This window comes from Narcine bancroftii, chromosome 3 (assembly GCF_036971445.1).
Source record: "Narcine bancroftii isolate sNarBan1 chromosome 3, sNarBan1.hap1, whole genome shotgun sequence".
Lineage (NCBI taxonomy): Eukaryota > Metazoa > Chordata > Chondrichthyes > Torpediniformes > Narcinidae > Narcine > Narcine bancroftii.
In genome coordinates, this window is record NC_091471.1 from 271,008,432 (window position 1) to 271,029,088 (window position 20,657).

At 40.4% G+C, this 20,657-nt stretch overlaps 1 long non-coding RNA gene across 1 annotated transcript in view; it reads left to right on the forward strand.

The window, feature by feature from the left end:
• LOC138756487 (uncharacterized) overlaps positions 1-20,657 on the forward strand; it is an 88,602-nt gene that overhangs the window by 36,733 nt on the left and 31,212 nt on the right. Inside the window, exon 4 of the long non-coding RNA XR_011353095.1 lies at positions 18,383-18,550. This is a non-coding gene — a long non-coding RNA (uncharacterized lncRNA). The remainder of the gene's footprint in view (positions 1-18,382; positions 18,551-20,657) is intronic.

Consider the following 20,657-nt stretch of genomic DNA (forward strand, 5'->3'; position numbering starts at 1 on the left):
CAAGGGGCAGGGGCAGGAACACAGTCCCACCGGCAGGTGATAAAAGGTGGATAAGTGAGGGAGATCACCCCAGCATATGGGGGGGGTGGGGGGTGGCTCTGTGAATGGAGACAGAAGGGGGTAGAGAGTTGGAGGTATGGTGGTCTGATGGGAAGAGTTGAGGAGGGGATGAGGTAAGAAGATGGGGAAGGAATGGAGTAACAGGGAGCTGGATAGGAGGAGGGTCTGAGTTTGAAAATATGAGGGGGTGGGGGTGGAGGTGGTGAGAGAGGACCAAGGAATATGAGAAGGAGAAAGATAGGGACCGAAAGGTAGCAGGTTAATGCTATGAGGTTGCAGATGACTAAAGTGGAATATGAGGAGCTGCTCTTCACATTTGGCCTCACCATCGTAATGGATGAGGCTGAAGACTAAAAGATTAGGATAGGAAACAGGAGAGAAATTAATATGGCTGCCAACCAAAGGCTGCTTGAGGATGGAGCACAGGTGGCCAGCAAAATAGATGCCTAGGAAGAAAATCACATCAAAATGACACAGGCACAAAGTATCACATCATATGAGAAATTTATGAGACAAATAACCAATTCATTCAAGGATATTTTGATATTTTTAGTTGAGAAAGGATTCTAGCCATCTTATCTGAAACCATGTGGTCTTTTTGGAATATTTCAACCTGAATAATAAAGCAATGTTCGTCTCAATTTTCACTCAATGAGGGGCAGATTAGATGAAGAGTTTCAGTGCTAAAAATAGTTTTAGTTGTGGGGGGTGGGATTGAGGGAAAGACTTTAGAAGCTACAAATTATTGCCCAATAAAAGCCATATAACACAGTTTTGGAGGAAACCAGGAGGTGGCAAATGGCAGAGCCATTCCTAAAAAGTGCTGGAGAAGCTCAGCTGGGCATGCGACACCCATGGAAAGCAACAGGCAGGTGGCGATTTTGGCCTGGGCCCTCCATCAGGAATGCACAGTATCACAGACTTATTCCTTTACATCATGGGCATAACTGGAAAGGTAAGCGCTTTCTTTCACTGACTCAGGGATTAGAATCATAGAGTGGTGTGCATAGAGACTTTGGCCCACTGCCCACAGTGACAAACAATCACCCCTTGAAACTGAGAAGAACATAAGAATAAAGAGCTCAAGCCTGACCTGCTGGTTATGTATTTTTAACTTTGCTATATAAAGGACACTGTTTGATCTGCTGAGTTTCTCCAGCAATTTTTTTTTGTTTTTACTTCAACCACGGTGTCTACAGATTAAATAGGAGCACGAGTCGGCCATCCGGCCCACCAAGCCTGCACCGTCATTCAATGAGATCATGGCAGATCTGATGAGAGGCTAATTTTCATCCACCTGCCTTTTTCCCATATCCTATAATTCCCCTTTGTAAAAATCATCAAAACTTGTCTTGTATATTTACTGAGGTCTCCTCCACTGCTTCAATGGGTAGCGAATTCCATAAATTCACCAGCCTCTGGGAAAAGCAGTTCCTCCTCATCTCCATTCTACATCCTAACTTTACTATCCTTAATCTTGAGGATATGTCCCCTTGTTCTGGTCTCCCTACCAATGCGAACAAATTCGATCTTATCTATGCCTTTCATAATGTTATATGTTTTTATAAGATTCCCTCTCATTCTTCTAAATTCAAGCAAATATATCCCCAGATGACTCAGTCTCTCCTCATAGGCCAACCCCCTCGTGCCTGGAATCAACCTGCTGAATCTCCTTGCACCACCTCCAAAGCCAGAACATCCTTCCTCAAATAAGAAGACCAGAACTGCACGTGATGGCACCAAGACCTTGTACAGCTGCAGCATAATTCATCCCATTTTCTGCTCCCCACCACTTCACCCATATTCTACTCTTCACCTGCACACTACAGGCAAGTTATAATGGCCAATTAATCTTCCACCATTTCAGAAATAAGGTGGGATCAATCACATTACTTGTGAGTTTGAAGTTACACATGACAGCAAATTTCCTTCCCAAGAGAGGTTACTGAATGTGATGGGGTTATACAGCAATATCGATGGTTTATAAACATTATGTCTAAAACTGGCACTTAGAGATTAGATTGCTTTGTGCTAATTGTTCCAGCTCTATAGAATTGCAAATAAGAGCAGTTAATTGTTGACATCAAGAAACCCAGAACCACTTGCAGAACTGACACAATTTTCATTTCATCAAAAGGAGTTTAAGCCCTCAAGCAGTGAAGTGTTGTCAGGATATTACTCCAAACATCAATGATCTCTCCCAGGTTTAACTGTGTTTTATTTGCATACCACTAAAATGCAAACCCACTGAGATAAGTCCCATACTTTCCTACCATTTTTCAGCTCTCAACTATTTTCCACTCTAGCCATACCCATGTTAATCCCACCCTCCCAATGATAACACTCCTGACCTTCCTTTGATCACATCTGTCTCCAAAGCCCCCAAAGACCTTTTGTGTTCCTCTGAATGGAGGATCTTATCTGCATTCAATCGGACTCATACCCTCAGAGCTCTGGTCAAAAACCTGATTGTTAGTTATCAGCTGACATCCTCTCACAAAGTCACAACACACTGAGCCTCAGCAGGACCCTAATCATGGACACTCCCCAAGATTAGATGAGGCCGTTAAACCCAACTCATCTCTTCCCTCTAACCCGTGGAACAAGGTTAGAAAATAGAACATAGAGCATTACATCACAGTACAGGCCCTTCAGCCCTCAATGTTGTGCCGGCCTGTATATTCCTATCAAAAAAATCTCTTCCTACCTCATAACCCTCTATTTTTCTTTTGTCCATGTATCTGCAGAGGTTCAGGTGCCTTGCCATTCTGCATGAGCGATTATGTCTCTCCATCCATCATGGTCTCTGAATCTCCGAATTGCAGTTGTTGCTCCCCTGTTTCTAACCAGATATTAATCCATCTCTCATTTTCATTTTCTGTCGGTCTCTGTTTCTTTTTTCTTCCAGCTTCCCAGTTGTAACTAAATGTACTAATACATCTCTTCTCATGATGCGTCTCAAGAATTTTGATCATTGTTTTGTGATTCTTTGAAGGAATGTATGTTTTGTTTTCGTTCTTTGTAGAACTTCTTTGTTATCCTATCTATATATAATTCTTCTGAGAAACTGCATCTCTGCTGCATTGATTCTTTTTTTTCATTGCATTTATGATGGTCAATGACTCGCAGCCAGACATCAATATAGGAAGAATGTAGTAGCTGAGAGTTCAAAGGCAGATATCAATTGCTATTTTCTTGTTGATTCGGATATTTCTCATTTCTATAAATGCTGTTCTTGCTTTTATGTCTATTTCGCATTTGCCGTCAGATGTTCCCCACGATCAAAGGTACTTGAACTTGTTTCAGGATTTCATTTCCCAATACGATCCTACAATTTGGAATAGTAGGTTTCTTTGATATGACCATTACTTCAGTTTTCTTTTGATTTAGTCTTTTGCCCTGTGTTGATGGTAGATGCTAATTTCTGTAAGTTTCTTCACTGTTTGCTCTCAGAACTGTATCATCTGCAGAGTAGAGAGGTTGTTGATATTGTGTCCTCCTATACTTATTCCAGGCAGGGTTTGTATGGTTCTCATGATGTGTTCATTGTACAGAGAGAACAGATTGATCACCACCTTGTCTGACTCCTCGCTTTATTGGCTGATATTCACCAATCTCTTCATCTATCTGTATGGCTGCACCTTGATGCCAGTAGACATTCACCAATCAAGGTTGAAATTGGCATACAAGCAGACGTAAAATTGAGGAGATCCAATGGAACACGCCCATTTTCTGCATCCCCACACCTTGTTCATTCCAGTTATGAAAGTAAGCTATAAATGGACCCCAAGTCTTAACGACGGAGGTCTTAATCTTCCTAACATTTATGTCTGATTTATTCCAAACTTAGAAAGGACATAATATCCAGTAACCATTGTGTATGGGTGGGTGGAAAGTCCTCTTTCCATTTAATCAATATTCCTCTTCTATCCATTAATGTAGAAAATGTAAGACCTGTTTTTAGTTAGATATTAAATACAGTATATGTTTACATCACTGCAGAAGCCAAACATTGCAATCAATGGACATTGTTCTAGATCGATCCCAAAAATGGCCAAAAAATGTTCTGAAAATAGTTCTCCAATATTCTGCTAAATTGGGACAAAACCAAAAATTTAATTAGGATCAAAAGTGAATGGGATAATGATGTTAATATGTCAATTTCAGAAGAAGATTGGATTTCAGTTTTGGCCCTTATCCATGACTTGAATCTATGCGCTCGGTACAGTTTGATTCCATTTAAAGTGGTGCACATAGTACATTTTTCTAAAGTTAAGCTCACTCATATCTACCCAGATATCAACTCGTTGTGTGACAAATGTAAAAGATTTGAAGCCTCTTGGAGGATGATGATTTTAAGTAGAGGTTTTTGTGAAGAGGCTTTATTATACTAATTGTTCTGTGTTGTCCACACTCTGTTGCACATAGTTTCTTAGGTAGCGCATTCCCTACTGTCTTTAAAAGATCTTCTGGTACGTTGCCACTCTTATATATTCTATTTAATATGATTGCTAATTTTCCTTCACCAAAACTTCGCACTTCCTACAGTTCAGCCGGAATGTTACCTAGTCCTGATAATTTCCCTTTTTGCATTTTCTTCATAGCATGTTCCATTTCTCTTTTCGTTATTGCTGGGCCCTTGTTGTTGTTACCAATATCAAAGATGTCCTCTCGATCGTTGTTGTTGTATAGATCTTTGACGTATTCTGACCATCTTTGCATTATTTTTCCTTTTTTCATAATTAATTATAGAGCTGTCTATTACTTTAATACATCCTGCTGTTACCCTGCTTTTCTTCCAATTTATGACCTCTTTAATCTCGTCATGTATACAGTTACTGCCATTGCTACATTAACTCACATTTGTCCTTAAGCCACGTATCTTTTGCTTCCTTGCACTTGGTTGTTATCTGGTGCATACTTTGGCTTCTTCAGTTTCCTGACATTTTCTTCTTTGTTCCTTAAGATTCAGAATTTCTCCTGTCATCCATTTCTTTTTAGCTTTTTTCTGTTGTTTGGGAATCACCTCTTGTGCTGCTTGTGTTATACTGTCTCTGAGTTCTTCCCATTGCTGTTCTATAATAGTGATGTTTTGTAGAGCCTCGAACACCATGTCAATGCTGCGTAATTGCTCAACTAAAGGAGGAGTGAAGCGCTCCTTCTGTCCAATAGCCTACAGGTCATCCTTGGGCAAGGTGTAGTACCTGTTTAGCCTCCCAATCAGGGTCATATTAAGCCATGGATTGCTGATGGTGGATAGTTTTTACAAGCAGATTCCACAATTGGAATTTATGGTTGTAAAACTAAAAACGCTGGGCAGATGAATCTACTGATCAATGGCCAGGGTTACCCGTCCAGTATGGACATTGCGACTGAAGAAGGCAACAGGAAACCACTTCAGTTTTCTTCCCTGGCATAATCATGAACTCAAATCAAATCTGGTCTCAGCTCAAAGATGTGAATGGAGCCTTCACTGAAGGAACTTCATCTGGTAAAGGATCTCATGAGCCACAGGTGAACTTCGACTGTTACCTGTCAACTGTCAGCAGATTCCAATCAAAGAAGATCAGATCAGAGTAGCAACCTGGAATGTAAGAACCCTTAGCCAACCTGGTAAACAAGACAACATCAAACAGGAAAGGGAAAGATTAAAAGTCAACATCTTGGGAATGTGCAAGATAAGCTGGAAAGGAGCTAGTAAAATAAGCTGAGAGGAATATACCATTGTTTATTCAGGAGAGATACATGGAAAAGGTGTTGGAATTATGTTAGATGAAGAACATGCAAAATCCATAAAAGATTTTTTTGGACAACATCAGATCGAATGTTACTTGTGAAACTATATTCAAAATCTTTTGCCATTAAATCATTCAAGTTTATGTCCCAACAGCAGACAGCAGGAAAGAAAGCATCGATCAATTTTATATTAAGACAATATAAAAGCTCAAAAAATACCATTATTCAATGAGACTTTAATGCAAAAGTAGGCAAGACCAGGGACGAGGACAATATTAGGCATTACGGCATAGGTGAGAGAAATGAGAGAAGTGAACGACTAGCTGTACAGGTCACAGAAAAGATTACATAATTGGTAATACCATCTTCAAGCAACACCGAGAAAACTATGGACATGGAAGAGCCCAGGGGATAACACCAGAAACCAGATTGATTCCGGCCTTATAAGAAGGAGATATAGAAATGCTTTGAAATCATGCAAAACATATCCGGGTGCAGGCTGCTACAGTGATCACGTGCCAATAATCAGCGTGATGTACCTGGGACTCAGAAAGCTTAAAAGAGCAAGAGTAGAGCCAAAGCTGAATTTGTGACTTTTGAGAAAAAACAGTGCCTGCATAAGAGTCTTTTAAAGTTTTAACCTCTACCATCACCCCTGGCAAGGCATTCCAGAAACCCACAACTCTCTGTAAAAAAAACCTTACCCCTAAACTTTCCTCCCTTCACTTTTATGATCATTGATGTTTGGAGTAATATCCTGACAACACTTCACTGCTTGAGGGCTTAAACTCCTTTTGATGAAATGAAAATTGTCAGTTCTGCAAGTGGTTCTGGGTTTCTTGATGTCAACAATTAATGCTGCTGCTTGTTTGCCTCCCTTGTACTGATGTGTTTGACGTTCCTGCCCTAAGAAAAAGGCGTTGGCTGGCCACCCTATTGATGTTTTTCAAAATCTTGTAGACCACTATTAAGTTAGCTTTCATCCTTCTTCACTCCAAAGAAAGATTCAGAGACCATGTTTTCACTCACATGCTTTGCCACACACAGAAGAAAAAGCACAATACATCCCACAGGCATTACTGAAGTTTGTAACAACATGCCCAGGACTGGAATGGTTATTGACAACAATCATGGAGCCTGTTAGGCCTTGGGTTTTAACTCTAGCTACATTCAATTAACTGAGTTGAAACTCCCAAGTGGGATTGAAACTGTATCATTACATCTTCCAGAACAGCCCAGAGCCTTCTGCTCAATGTGTCCATGCCTTTCAAGTTGCCTACCTGAGCCTAATTTGCAATTATTCTTGGCTATAATAAAAACAGATAAGGCTGGAAATACTCGTTTATGAGTTTTATATTAGCTCAAAAGAATCAGTATATTCTTCCAATAAAGAGAAACAGTTCAATAGAGGGCCATGGAACCTGCAATGCGACTCCATTTCTCTTTCCTCAGGTAAGGCTTAAGGTTTCCACAATTTCTGTTTTATATCAAAATTCCCAGCATCTGTAGCTTTTGTTTTTAACTTTCTTTTTGATGGGCCACAATCAAATTGAGAGAAAACATGCAGAGCACCAGCAGTTAAGAACTGACCTGAAGGTCAGCAACAGTCAGTGTCCTGTATTAGAGATATCAAACCATTGAACTTTACTGTACAGCAACAAGGCATTCAGCATAAACAATGTTTCTGGGCTTTGTGAAAGAACAAATCCCTTGGTCTGTTTTCGGTACTCAATTTCTTTTTCTCTTCCGCCCTTTTATAAGCTTTTCTGATTATATCTCCACAAGATATTGTGCCAGAGTCTCTGTGAAAATCTTCCAGCACTTTATTTAACAAAAAGAAAATTCTGGGCAATAGAAGTAATTTTTCTCTATTATAAAACTATTTTATGGTTTTGAATACTTCTAACATTTACAACAAGCAAGAATTTCAGTACATCAGTACATTTTACACATAAATTTGTCATGTAATAATACATTTAAAATGGAATATATACGGATCAACGTTTTCTGCCATAAGGCAAACAAAGATTCGCCGTGAGCATTTCCCAGCGCCCTTAACAATAGGAGAAAGGGAATCAAAATAGAATCCTTTCAGAGTCACTGATTTGCTTCCAATGCCATGCACACTCCTGTTTGATTCATCGGCAACCTGAGCTCCAGATCCAAACCTCTGGTACGATCAGGAAGACTTCAGTGCCTGAGTCCCTTCAGGAGTCCTTCTTGCCCTCACTACCCTACTGTATCCCATTTTCGGTACCTAGTTCCCACAGCTATTTGGCGGTGGCCCACAAACTGTGTGGGTCCTTCACCACCCTGAAGGGTCATCTTCTGTGCTTTTCCTTCATAAATGGGTTGGGGAGGAGTGGGGGGGGGGGTCTTCTCCATATTTCTGGTGTCCTGCGCTTGTTTGCTGATTTGCCAGAGTCTGCAATACCTCATGATATGCTGCCTAATATGGGCACCTCCATCTTGGGCACAGACCTCCGTGGTCACAGCATTTTAAAAAAAGCACCATCAGCTCTTTTAACAGGTTGTGTAAAGCCTGTAAGAAGCCATCAGCATTTGGGCCAGTTAAACCCGATGGAACAGTGCTGTGTCCCCACTCCCTGCTCTCCCAAGTGCACACCAGCGACACCGCTGCCTTGACAGCGGCTTTGGCTGCACCGCCATTTTTTTCAATGAACTCTCTTCTCATTCTAATCTTTCCTGTTCAACCTTGAGCCTTAATTCTCTTTAGAAATTGGAGGCTCTTTCCCCAGGGATCACTTCAGAAACTCACTTCTGCACCTTCTCAAACTACCTGAGACTAAAGAAGACTTTCAGCACAATGACCATTGCATGGATTAACAATCATCTCTGGTTGCTAAGAATGTTAATTTCTGTGCCTTTTTATCATTCATGTGACACTGTTCATCTTCTGGGAAGGCTCTGGCCAGCAAGTTCAATGTTTAATGCCCCTCTTAATTCTTCTTGAGAAAGTGTTTGTGAGCTGCCTTCTTAGACCACAGATATTCCATAGAGTTGATGGGAATTCAATAATATTTACCAATCAACAATAATTAACAGTGATCAATGTCTAAATCACGGGAGTTGAAAACATAGACAAATTGCAGGCTCACGCCGACCTTATTCTTGGAGCTGATGGAAATAGAAGTCATTCAATATGTGTTTGAAAATCAACCAGCTATTTAACATCTTAAAAATCTTAGCATTTCCTCTATTCATTTTGGGACATCTTTGACCCTGATATAATGTATTCATTATCCAATTATATGACCACATTTTCATCTGGTCCCATCTTTCTACTGCCAGCCTTTATCTCACCCCTTCCTCTCACTTCTTTATTTGGATATCTTTCCTCCGCTCTTTCCCTCCAGATACAGGGACTTGAGACAAAATGTTGACCAACCCTTTGTCGCCGTAAATGCTGTTCAGCCATCTGAGTTCATGCAGCTATTTATTTTCTTTTGCTAAAGTTTCCAATATCTGCAGTCACTTGTGTCTACAGTGCAATATCATTTCCTTTCCAAACTCTAGAATGTTGAATTGCCTGAACAGTGTCTTTCCTTCTGGAATCTACAGTGAGCTATGTTCGTAAAATACATGTTTTGACATACTTGCTCTGATCACTTTAGACCACTTGGTGTGTCCAGAAGGAATGTCATTCTTGGACTTGATTTGAGTCTTTTTTTTTTTTTAAATTTTTTATTTTTCACACCATAAATCACAATAGCCATGATATACACTTTTTATTTTCCACACATTTACAGTGACTTTTTCTCCCTCCCCCCTCCCTCCTCCCACGCCACCCCCCCACCCCCCCCCCTCTCATCCATTTTAGGTATACAATCTAGGTTGCATTAATTCAGTTAGACAATGTTGTCATTCAACAAAAATACACCAGAAATTCTACTGAGTCCATTCTTTTCTTTTCTTCTCCTTCCATCAACTTAGGTAATGTTTGTTCCCGGTAGGTTTTCGCTATTGTATTTAATGTAAGGCTCCCATACTTGTTCGAATATTTCAATATTATTTCTTAAACTATATGTTATTTTTTCTAATGGAATACATTTATTCATTTCTATATACCATTGTTGTATTTTCAAATTATCTTCCATTTTCCAGGTTGACATAATACATTTTTTTGCTACGGCTAGGGCTATCTTGACAAATCTTTTTTGTGCATCTTCCAAGTCAATTCCAAATTCTTTATTTTTTATGTTACTTAGGAGAAAGATCTCTGGATTCTTTGGTATATTGTTTTCTGTTATTTTATTTAATATCTGATTGAGATCATCCCAAAATTTTTCTACTCTCTCACATGTCCAGATTGCATGAATTGTTGTTCCCCTTTCTTTTTTACATCGAAAACATCTATCAGATACTGTTGGGTCCCATTTATTTAACTTTTGCGGTGTAATGTATAGTCTGTGTAACCAATTATATTGTATCATACGCAGCCTCGTATTTATTGTATTTCTCATCGTTCCAGAGCATAACTTCTCCCATGTTTCCTTTTTTATCTTTATATTTAAATCTTGTTCCCATTTTTGTTTAGTTTTACCATTTGTTTCCTCATTCTCCTTTTCTTGCAGTTTAATATACATATTTTTTATAAATCTTTTGATTAACATTGTATCTGTAATCACATATTCAAGGTTACTTCCCTCTGGTAAACTCAAGTTGCTTCCTAATTTATCTTTCAAGTAGGATCTCAGTTGGTAATATGCCAGCGCTGTATCTCCAGTTATATTGTACTTATCTCTCATTTGTTCAAAGGATAAGAATCTACTTCCTGAAAAACAATTTTCTATTCTTTTAATCCCTTTTTTTTCCCATTTTCTAAAGGCAAGGTTGTCTATTGTAAAAGGGAGTAGCTTATTTTGCGTCAATATTAGTTTTGGTATTTGGTAATTTATTTTATTTCTTTCTAGACTTGATTTGAGTCTTGATGCAAATATAAATTGCACTCTTCAGCTTTAGATTTGGCACTAGTTTTAACGCTCACAACTTGTGGTCAGCCTGCTGTACCTTCAGATCATTCCCATACTTATCCATTGGCAGCGAGGGATTCACTAGCAGGTTGTGACTATCCGCTTACACCTGTACTTGACCTACCTCCATGTAAGAAGTAGTAAAACCCATATACTGTTTGGTTTCTACCTTGTCACCGTCTCTGCAGCAACACACCTAACCATATACCCTTTGGAAGGAGCGATGAGAATCGGTTGAAGTAAAGGAAACTTACTTACGACTAACTGCATACATCTCCTTGACAGATTTTTGTTAATGTGCCAAGAGCAGACCCGATGGAACAGATCTAGATCAGGCCAAGGACTACTGGCAGCAAATCTGTAGATACACAACACTTAAAATCACCAATGCCTGAAGAGGGCGCACAAAATCAGTGAACCGGTGTGGACATGAAAGGGCAACATGGCCTGTTTCCGCTCCGTAAATGGTTATATGGTTATATCTTCTTTCTTTTTTTTTCTTTGGCTTGGCTTCGCGGGCGAAGATTTATGGAGGGGAAAAGTCCACATCAGCTGCAGGCTCGTTTGTGGCTGACAAGTCCGATGCGGGACAGGCAGACATGGTTGCAGCAGTTGCAAGGAAAAATTGGTGGGTTGGGGTTGGGTGTTGGGTTTTTCCTCCTTTGTCTTTTGACAGTGAGGTGGGCTCTGCGGTCTTCTTCAAAGGAGGTTGCTGCCCGCTGAACTGTGAGGCGCCAAGATGCACGGTTTGAGGCGATATCAACCCACTGGCGGTGATCAATGTGGCAGGCACCAAGAGCTTTCTTTAGGCAGTCCTTGTACCTCTTCTTTGGTGCACCTCTGTCTTGGTGGCCAGTGGAGAGCTCGCCATATAACACGATCTTGGGAAGGCGATGGTCCTCCATTCTGGAGACGTGACCTACCCAGTGCCATTTGATCTTCAGCAGCGTGGATTCGATGCTGTCGGCCTCTGCCATCTCGAGTACTTCGATGTTGGAGATGAAGTCGCTCCAATGAATGTTTTTTTTTAATTTTTATTTTTCACACCATAAACCACATTAACCATGATACACACTTTTTCCTTTTCAAACATATACAGTGCCATTTTCTCCCCCCCCTCCCTCCTCCCATCCCACCCTCCCTACCTCCCCCCTCCCGTCCATTTAAAGTACAAAATCTAGGATACATTAAACCAGTCAAACAATGTTGTCATTCAATAAAAATACACAAGAAATTCCACTGAGTCAATTCTTTTCATTTCCTTCTCCTTCCGTTAATTTAGGTAGTGAATGTCCCCAGTAGGTTTTCGCTATTGTGTTTCATGTAAGGCTCCCATATTTGTTCAAATATTTCAATATTATTTCTTAAACTATATGTTATTTTTTCTAATGGAATACATTTATTCATTTCTATATACCATTGTTGTATTTTCAAATTATCTTCCAATTTCCAGGTTGACATAATACATTTTTTTGCTATGGCTAGAGCTATCTTAACAAATCTTTTTTGTGCATCCTCCAAATCAATTCCAAATTCTTTGTTTTTTATGTTACTTAGGAGGAAGATCTCTGGATTCTTTGGTATATTGTTTTCTGTAATTTTATTTAATATCTGATTTAGATCTTCCCAAAATTTTTCTACTTTCTCACATGTCCAGATTGCATGAATTGTTGTTCCCATTTCTTTTTTACATCGAAAACACCTATCAGATACTGTTGGGTCCCATTTATTTAACTTTTGAGGTGTAATGTATAGCCTGTGTATCCAGTTATATTGTATCATACGTAACCTCGTATTTATTGTATTTCTCATTGTTCCAGAACATAACTTCTCCCATATTTCCTTTTTTATCTTTATATTTAAATCTTGTTCCCATTTTTGTTTAGTTTTACCAAATTTTTCCTCATTCTCCTTTTCTTGCAGTTTAATATACATATTTGTTATAAATCTTTTGATTATCATTGTATCTGTAATCACATATTCAAAGTTACTTCCCTCTGGTAAACTCAGACTGCTTCCAAATTTGTCCTTCAAGTAGGATCTCAATTGGTAATATGCCAGCGCTGTATCTTGAGTTAAATTGTATTTATCTTTCATTTGTTCAAAGGATAATAATCTATTTCCTGAAAAACAATTTTCTATTCTTTTAATCCCTTTTTTCTCCCATTCTCTAAAGGAAAGGTTATCTATTGTAAAAGGGAGTAACTTGTTTTGCGTCAATATTAGTTTTGGTAATTGATAATTTGTTTTATTTCTTTCTACATGAATCTTCTTCCAAATATTGAGTAGATGATGTAATACTGGAGAACTTCTATGTTGTACCAATTTTTCATCCCATTTATATAATATGTGTTCAGGTATCTTTTCCCCTATTTTATCTAATTCTAATCTGGTCCAATCTGGCTTTTCCCTTGTTTGATAAAGATCTGATAGGTATCTTAATTGTGGAGCTCTATAATAATTTTTAAAGTTTGGCAGTTGTAAGCCTCCTTGTTTATACCATTCTGTTAATTTATCTAGTGCTATCCTCGGTTTCCCCCCTTTCCATAAAAATTTCATTATTATTTTCTTTAACTCCTTGAAGAATTTCTCTGTCAGATGTATTGGGCTCCAATGAATGTTGAGGATGGAGCAGAGACAACGCTGGTGGAAGCCTTCTAGGAGCCGTAGGTGATACCGGTAGAGGACCCATGATTCGGAGCCGAACAGGAGTGTGGGTATGACAACGGCTCTGTATATGCTAATCTTTGTGAGGTTTTTCAGTTGGTTGTTTTTCCAGACTCTTTTGTGTAGTCTTCCAAAGGCACTATTTGCCTTGGCGAGTCTGTTGTCTATCTCATTGTCGATCCTTGCATCCGATGAAAGGGTGCAGCCGAGATAGGTAAACTGGTTGACCGTTTTGAGTTTTGTGTGCCCGATGGAGATGTGGAGGGGGTTGGTAGTCATGGTGGGGAGCTGGCTGATGGAGGACCTCAGTTTTCTTCAGGCTGACTTCCAGGCCAAACATTTTGGCAGTTTCCGCAAAATAGGACGTCAAGCGCTGAAGAGCTGGCTCTGAATGGGCAACTAAAGCGGCATCGTCTGCAAAGAGTAGTTCACGGACAAGTTTCTCTTGTGTCTTGGTGTGAGCTTGCAGGCGTCTCAGATTGGTTATATATGGTTAAAAGAAAGGGCCATTTGACAGAATAAATAAGGAAACCATTGCTTAACTCCACTAAGATTTATTTGTCAAATATTGATAGCTTTGTGGCATTTTTATATGACCTTCTGAATGGTATCCTGGAACAAAGAGATCATTGGGCCATGCAACTTTCTACATCCCAATACCAGTTTGCTCTTACTTAATGACAATGGCTTAATATCTTTGGAGTACAACACTTCACTATTCAGTTATCTGCCAGGAATGCATTTTGGACAAGGGAAATGGAAGTCAATGTAAACAATGTCATCTATTCTCTTCACTTAAAATAACAGTGAAGTTTATGGATTCATGCTGCTAATCTATTGCTTCTGTGCATTGATCTGGCAAGCACAGAGACAGAATACAGGGGTTAAAAGTCAGCGATATCAGTACATAAATCAGATGAGGCTTCAAAGCATGATTAAAATAACAATTAAACTGTATTGTTCCAAGAACAGTAGCTACAGAGTACATATGGTTGCCAGCAAATCCTGTAATGCAGAGAAAACTGATTCTGACCATGGCTCGCATATTTTGGCCTTGTCGAGAGAGAGAGAGAGAGAGAGAGAGAGAGAGAGAGAGAGAGAGAGAGAGAGAGAGTACTGTGCATATTATTACCATCCTGTGCTGAGCTATTCCCAGAAGATGAAAATTTAATGTTTTCCATGAGTGAGAGCATCAATAAGACATTAAGAAGAAAGTCTTGTTTATAAATCTCTGAAGGCCTAGCTTTAACTAATAATCTAGTATGACATGGACAGGAGTTATACTTCACAGAGTGCCAAGCCCCAGGAAAGTATTATGTAGCTGTATTGTGAAGCCAAATCTCCTTCTGGATTTAAACCTTTCCAATTTGTGTGGACCAATAAATCATTGTTCTTGGAGACGCTTGCGGTATGGAACAAAACTTGGCACAATGGTTCAAGGAACTTCTAAAAATCCAATAAGCCAAATTGTCCCCTGTGTGGTAAGGTTGTATGGCCTAAAAATGGAGAAGTCCTTGTACAGATTCATAAACACTCTGGTTGCAACAGGCAAACAAACACTTTGTTTGAAGATGTGCAGCTGGGAAACTCAGAGACACACGAGCCCCAGGATCTTGTACATCAGTGAACAGGCCTCTGCATTCTTCATGAACTCTGCAAACACTAGGGAAAAATGGCTGTGCAAAGACCAGTGTAGGAGTGGATGGGAGGATCAGAATTAGAGGGGTAGAGTGGGGCCCAAAAATAATTCCAAACTTGATTTTAAAACTCTGGATAGATGGACTTTACCTGAAACCTCGACTCTCCATTTCTCCCTCCAGCTGCTGCCTCAGGAGCCAGCAGTTCATTTCTTGCTCCAGCATCTGCTCCAGCATGTGGCTCCAAACTTGGCTTAATTGGTTTCACTAACAAATTCCAACTGAAACTGACAACTGAAGGGCAGAGGAAGCTCAAGAAATATAGTTTCCCACTGAAGGCTGGATCTGGAGCTTGGGTTACTGCTGCAATGCGGTGGAGGTGAATCCACACACACACACACACACACAGTGTCTCTGAAAGGACGCTCTTTTGTTTCTCTTTCTTCTATTACTAAAGCGTGCTCATGGTGACTCTTTGCCTACAAGGAGTAAATCGTGTATATTATATTTTTAATGTATTATTTACCTGACAATAAAAAGGAACCTTTGAAGATGGGTGGACAATTTGGGAATGAAGGGAAAGTCCTTTTTTAAAATGGTAGTTGTAAGCTGCCTGTAGAATTCCCAAAAAGGGAAATCAACGTGCTGGGCAGAGACATCTTGTATGTTCTTGCTATAGCAGTAGTCCATCCTTCACATAGCTCAAAGTTTCATACATGAAAAAGAGAAATGTCTGATTAAATGCTCTGGGAGACCTTCCCTCTGAAGCCCAAACTAGCCTCAACCATTCAATTAAGACCAGGCGCAGTGTCTACAACCCAAACCATTCATTGGCCTCCAATGTGTAGAGTTATTTTGCACAAATGGCAAATACAGGTACTCTTCAACTTACAATGGGATTGCATTCCAACAACCCCACTGTAAGTCAAAAAATCGTAAGCCGAAAAAGAATACAGGTATAACACCAAAAGTCCACACTGATCTCACTGCCCCACTCTCTCCCAACAGCCCTGTATCAGTCCCCTCACTGATCCCTCTGCCCCACTCTCTTCCGATTGTGCTGCATCAGTCCCCTCACTGATCCCACTGCCCCACTCTCCCCCACAGCCCTTTATCATTCCCAACACTGATCCCACTGCCCCACTCTCTCCTAACAGCCCTGTATCAGTCCCCTCACTGATCCCACTGCCCCACTCTCTCCCGACTGTGCTGCATCAGTCCCCTCACTGATCCCACTGCCCTGCTCTCTCCTGACAGTGCTGTATCAGTCCCAACACTGATCCCACTGCCCCACTCTCTCCCAACAGCCCTGTATCAGTCCCCTCACTGATCCCACTGCCCCACTCTCCCCCACAGCCCTTTATCATTCCCAACACTGATCCCACTGCCCCACTCTCTCCTAACAGCCCTGTATCAGTCCCCTCACTGATCCCACTGCCCCACTCTCTCCCGACTGTGCTGCATCAGTCCCCTCACTGATCCCACTGCCCCGCTCTCTCCTGACAGTGCTGTATCAGTCCCCACACTGATCCCACTGCCCTGGTCTCTCCCCACAGCTCTGTATCAGTCCCCTCACTGATCCCACTGCCCCACTCTCTCCCGACTGTGCTGCATCAGTCCCCTCACTGATCCCACTGCCCCGCTCTCTCCTGACAGTGCTGTATCAGTCCCAACACTGATCCCACTGCCCCGCTCTCTCCTGACAGTGCTGTATCAGTCCCCACACTGATCCCACTGCCCTGGTCTCTCCCCACAGCTCTGTATCAGTCCCTGCAAGCTTTCTAACTGAACTAAAAGTAGAGATTGACCAAGGAGGCTATAAAAAAATTGACCTTAGAGGAATTATTAATGTTTATTGGAAAAATCGATGATGCTTGCGATGTCCTTACTTTAACATATTCTTTTCTTTGGCTTGGCTTCGCGGACGAAGATTTATGGAGGGGTAAATGTCCACGTCAGCTGCAGGCTCGTTTGTGGCTGACAAGTCCGATGCGGGACAGGCAGACACGGTTGCAGCGGTTGCAGGGGAAAATTGGTTGGTTGGGGTTGGGTGTTGGGTTTTTCCTCCTTTGTCTTTTGTCAGTGAGGTGGGCTCTGCGGTCTTCTTCAAAGGAGGTTGCTGCCCGCCGAACTGTGAGGTGCCAAGATGTACGGTTTGAGGCGATATCAGCCCACTGGCGGTGGTCAATGTGGCAGGCACCAAGAGATTTCTTTAGGCAGTCCTTGTACCTCTTCTTTGGTGCACCTCTGTCACAGTGGCCAGTGGCAAGCTCGCCATATAACACGATCTTGGGAAGGCGATGGTCCTCCATTCTGGAGACGTGACCCACCCAGCGCCATGAAAGTAAACAATGATAGTTACCCGATTATACCATTGTAACTTTTAAAAATCGTAAGTCAAAAGATTGTAAGCAGGGGAGTATCTGTAATATTGTATTTCAAACCATTTATTGTCACTCAGTAGGCTTGTTGGCCTCTGTGTGCAAGTTCACATCTGGAGGACCAGGAAAAGGCATTCCGAAAATTCACTACATGAAGTGCAATGTGGTTGTTGGCAAAATTCCAAGTCACCGGCAATTATTTTGCTATTTATGGGAGATTTCTTTGTGTAATTTGCTTCCTGAATTATCTCCAGTATATTGGTGCCGATGCTCCATAAGTAATTTACTGGATATGAAGTGCTTTGGAACATCAAAGGTGCTGATGAACCCCCAAATAGGAGCAGGTGTCCATCAGATTGTATGTGACTGGGGCCTCAGTGCTGGGGTTGGTGGACTGGAAGAAATTATAATGTTCAATTGGTAACTAGGTCTATAACCTTTTATGGTTTGGCGATTCAAGTAAATTTTAAATTTAAATGTGGACATACAACATGGTAAAGGCCTTTCCAGCCTGTGAGCCCATGCTGGCCCATTACACCCAATTGACCTACAATCCTGGTACGTTTTGAAGGGTGGGAGGAAACTGGAATATCTGAAGGAAACTCACGAAGACACAGGGAGAATGAACAAAAACTTTACAGACAGCACTGGATTCAGAGGCCGGTCATTGGTGCTGTTACAGCTTTGCACTAACCAAAACACTAACTGTGCCACCCCGAACTACTTGCCTCAATGCTTCTTAAATGTGAAAGTGAATAAAATGGTGTTGTATGGTGAAAAGCATTAGTGTTTGAGATACCTGCTACAAGGGTACAATAGCTATAATATTTAGCCTTGAAAACACTGAAGAATAGTTACTACCATTTTACTGGATTTCCTGTTGTCTTTCCACCACCTGTTATTTCAGTGCCCAGAATGTCAGGACCCTCATGGACAGTTCCAACATCACAGATCTGAACAAACTCACTTGCCTACAAGTGTGACACCCAGAGGGAAGAGATGGTCAGCTCAAAAAGAAGACAGTGGATGCACCTTCAGGAAGGGCACACCAGTAAAGGAATGACTTTTTCACAAGGTGAGCTGTGCACTTGGTTCCCACTGCTTAAACACCATTCTACAAGTAACATTCAGGATTACTGTCTTTATTAAACATTGCAAAAGTTTAAGTTTATACAGTAAAACCCTGGTGTCTGGCAATTCAGGGATTGTTCGATGCTGGATAAGTGAGTTTTCCAGTTGCTTGGGATTCACTCTTACAACTAAAACTAACATTAAGAATGAACATTTTAAAAGACAAAAAATAGTGCAAAATGTAATTTGGAAAAAAAAATCAGTACTGAAGACCTTAATTATGTAAAGTTCACCTTAATCAGTTCCTCCCAATAACTTACAAAATTTAAATTTAGATTCAAACCCTGATCTCTTGCTCGCCAACAGTGTAGCATTAACCTCTACACTAACCTTTCTGCCATTATAATTAACTCCCCCATCCCCTGTCCCCCAAGTTTACAGATAAAGCCATGTTAATACAGTTAATAATATACTAGTAAAGATAAAGATACATACTAAGCAGGAATAAGGAGACACTTGTAAAAAAAAGTCAGCTGAACAGCGAGAGGCATCAACCAGCTCTTCATCCTGGGCGACAACATTTTATTCAAACACAACTTTAATCAAACAGCTGCTATGAGCAAAGCACGACCGCTGGCTGAATATTTGCTCCCATCTTCACCAAACGGGAACTTTTACCATTTAAAAGTAAATTTTTATCTATTGAAATTTTCAATCTATTTATTTACCTTTAAAAATTAAAAAAAAAATTGTTTTGGCTGGTTGCTTGAATTCCAGATAACAGGGGTTTTACCGTTCTTCTTGCTGATTTGTCTTGATGAAGAGCTCTGATCTGAAATGCCTGCTCACACTGAGTCCCTCCAGCCTATTGGTTTTATTTGCTTTAGGTTCCAGCATCTCTTGTGTCACTGTTGTATTTTTGGATAATATCACAATAAGCCAGTGAGATGTTAGGACTTTTATTACTTTCATATTCAATCCCATAGAGATTACAACATGCAAAATTGAAGGGAGGCAGGAATTTCCCTGCATCTGCAAAAAGTTTAAGTATGGCACTTATCTGTAAATCCATAAGAAAATTTTGATGTTGATGCAGGTGAGCGTATTTTACAATCAATACATTCCAACCACTATTTCTTCTGAGCAGAAAGACTGATGATTTAACAGACAAATATGCTGTGGTTACTGGCAAGTGAAGTATTTTCAAACTAGAGTAGTTCAGATAAACAATTCCCCAGCTCAAAGTGTTGGAGGTCAGTCATCTCAGATCCAGAATGCCACTGCAGGAATTCCTTCAAGGCAGATTGTCGGCTGAAACATGACGTCCCATCTATCAGGAGGCATGGATTGGGAAGGGTCAACAATGATTTTGCTTTCTGAATACTTTTGGGTTCCTATCACATACTGTCTTTTAGATATAACCTATTTTGTGATTCCTGTCTTATTTTAAGTCTACTAGTATATTGGCCAGAAAGCAAACTGTTTTGCTCAGTCCAAGCATGTGTGGGCATACAGTCAGTGCAGGTGCTATGCAAGTGTTGTCTTCAGTCTTGGCATAATTTGTCAGGATAGATGTAGACAGGCTATAAAAGCAGCTCACATATACAAATGCTGTGCATTACATTGATAGAGATTGAACACGTGTTGATGCACATGTTCTTCAGGCAATAGCAAAGTGAGTGCATGAACAATAGCATTTATTGTCTTCAGGAAGCTTCAATACAACAGAAATGTCTCATCAAAGTTGCAACAGTTGCGATAAGTTCTGTTACATTTGTGATGAGTATATGCTTAATGCCAAATTCAATAAAAGTTAATTTAATGTTTCTCTAACTTCCTACCTGATATAGCAAATCTGAAATTACTTTTATGGTCATCTTGAAGTTGTCTATCATAATCTACATTTTATTTTACAATAAGCAAACTTTTAGAATAAAATTGTTGTCCACTGCATTGCACAGTGTTCAATTGCTCCAAAAATGAAGTAACACCTTGTTTGCTTGCAACAGACCCCAAACTGCATTGAAGAATAGACTGGTATGTGACAGATATCTTTCACTCCACCTGCGCCAAATAATTATAGGTATACCCCGCTCTACGAAACTAGACCG